The following is a 2,273-nucleotide window of genomic DNA, read 5'->3' on the forward strand; positions in this document are numbered from 1 at the left end:
AAGCAGTTCATAATCTGGCTTCCATTAGCATAAAACACCAGAATAAATCAATTCAAGGGATAAAAAACAATAAATCATATTTATGGCAACCATGTCCATGACATAAGTAGAGGGAATAATTCACAATTTTAGAAGGCTTAAGGGCAGTTTTTGAATCCTAGAAGTACCTTTAGTTATCAGAAACAAATTCTACTAATAATGTGCAGTTCCATGTTCATATTAAGGAAGAGACGACTACTGTCATTTCTTGTTCCAATATGTGAAACAAAGACAACTACTGCCCTTTATTGTTCCCTGATAAGCTTTTGCAAGATGTATACTGATAAAAGAAGTGAACTTCGTCAACCAGGAAAGAAAAAATGCAAAAAAACAAAAAACAAAAAGGGCACTAAAGAAAGATATTTATTGGTCAGATTTAGCATCATTTTATAGAGATTGAATAGGTGTACATACGCTTTTTTTGTTTAACAATTCTTGTTAAACAATAGTTGGAAATAAGATAAGTAAGAGCCCACGACCAAGTCTACAAACCACAATAACAATGATGTTACCTTGATGAAGTTTAATAGAGCTTTTTCTCTTAGCGTTATCCCTGGTACATGAGTATCTTAATTTGGTAGCAGGAGCCTCCGATATTCCGAGCATGTTTTCCCTTTAACAACAAATGAAAGATTTATTGAATTATGTCGGATTAGGCTACCAAAAAATGGAATAGATAAGCAAGAACTGGAAGTCAATTTTACAGAGAGAAAAGAGATTGACTGTTGGTGAAAATTAGACTACCAATTTCTTCAAGCTACACAACTGCATAAAAACACAAATGTTTGAATCATAAAAGGTAATAGAGAAATCATGGTAGAGAAATAGCTGATAGAAGATTTCGAGAGTAAGAGACGGAAATAGGGATAAATGGACCGTGGTGTACAGATTTTCTTCCACAAGGAACGTCGATCGATTGACAGAGAGAGTAGATGGTTTTAGGGGTCATAATGTATCTAATGTTGACCGATTTAAGCCTTACAATGGATTTTTTCCATTGTCTTGAACCCTCTTCAAGCCACCGATTTCAATTTCTCGGATGAAGATCATCTATTAAACGCACAAAAGAGTTAAAAAGAGGGTTAATTTCGAACCAAAATATCAAAAGATAAAATAGCCAAATTTCAATTTCAGGGACAAATATAATGTATGGATGAGAAAAAGAACCACAAAAATCAGTATTTATAAGACTCATGCATCTGCAGATTTCACAAATACATATATCATATTAAACACATATTGGATATTTTGAAATAAAAAAAAGATTAGGAGAGCAGATGAGGGGAGAAATCATAAGCTGAAACCTCAAACATATGTGATTATGTAATAGTTTACCTTGTTCTGATTATGGCTGAAATAAAGTTGTTGGTGAAAGAAGAAAAAGAGGGCGGTGAGTTGATATTGACGAAGCATCAATTAGAAATCCTGTAAAAGAATACATCATTCATATTTATGATACATCCATCAGAGGGGTTCTCACCTTGCGACCAGTGGCCATCCGAGAAATTCCTTCGTCATCATCGACGTTAGGGTTTGCGTTGAATGACATAAAGGCAAGCGAAAAGGAATCTAAATGAGATCTTCAAACCGATATATTTGATTTTCCAGGCTGAGATAAAGGGATAAGGAAGGATCGGTTATGGGAGAGCAACACTATGTTGACCGAACTGAGAGAGGAGATGTCATATAGATTGTATCTCTTGTTAATCGATCCAATCGGCTAAAATACCGATTCAATTTTGAATGATTCATGGTTTAAAATTCAAAATCCAAGTTTTGACTTTTTCAACATGTTGACACAGGATAAGAATTGACCAGATACAATGCATAAACGTTTGTGCATTATGTTCAACTTTGACCGATCCATCTGTTGACCACCTGATAAGATCTGTTTTTTTATAATGCACAAATTAATTGGACAATATGCAATAATGACTTGTACCTCTTAAAATTCAGCATTTAAGGTTAAATGCTTATTAAGGTATAAAGATATATATATATATATATATATATATATATATATATATATATATATATATATATACTAGGTGTAAAACCCATGTATTACATTAGTTCATTTAAAAGAAAAATTAAATATGAAATTTTAAACATTTAAAAGTTTGAATTTATAAGAAAAATAGAAAAATATTGAATTATTAAAATTAATGTGTTTTTTCTTTTTTAAATTTAAACAAAAAATTTAGATAAATAAAAAAGGAAACTAATGAGGTTTA

The 2,273-nt window shown here is 31.6% G+C and overlaps 1 long non-coding RNA gene across 3 annotated transcripts in view; it reads right to left on the reverse strand.

Moving 5' to 3' along the window:
* The window catches only part of LOC145156601 (uncharacterized), a 2,955-nt gene extending 1,237 nt beyond the window's left edge, over positions 1 to 1,718 (reverse strand). Inside the window, exons 1-4 of one of the 3 annotated variants that reach the window (XR_013736821.1) lie at positions 1,375 to 1,718; positions 926 to 1,089; positions 744 to 804; positions 552 to 652 (exon numbers count right to left, since the gene is read on the reverse strand). This is a non-coding gene — a long non-coding RNA (uncharacterized LOC145156601). Of the gene's footprint in view, positions 1 to 551; positions 653 to 743; positions 1,090 to 1,374 lie in introns of all 3 variants that reach the window. The other 2 variants (XR_013736820.1, XR_013736819.1) reach the window with 2 other exon arrangements.
* Between the last annotated feature and the right edge of the window lie 555 nt (positions 1,719 to 2,273).

The sequence above is a fragment of the Lactuca virosa genome, chromosome 2 (genome assembly GCF_052849685.1).
Source record: "Lactuca virosa cultivar CGN04683 chromosome 2, Lactuca_virosa_CGN04683_v6, whole genome shotgun sequence".
In the NCBI taxonomy this organism is placed as follows: Eukaryota; Viridiplantae; Streptophyta; class Magnoliopsida; order Asterales; family Asteraceae; genus Lactuca; species Lactuca virosa.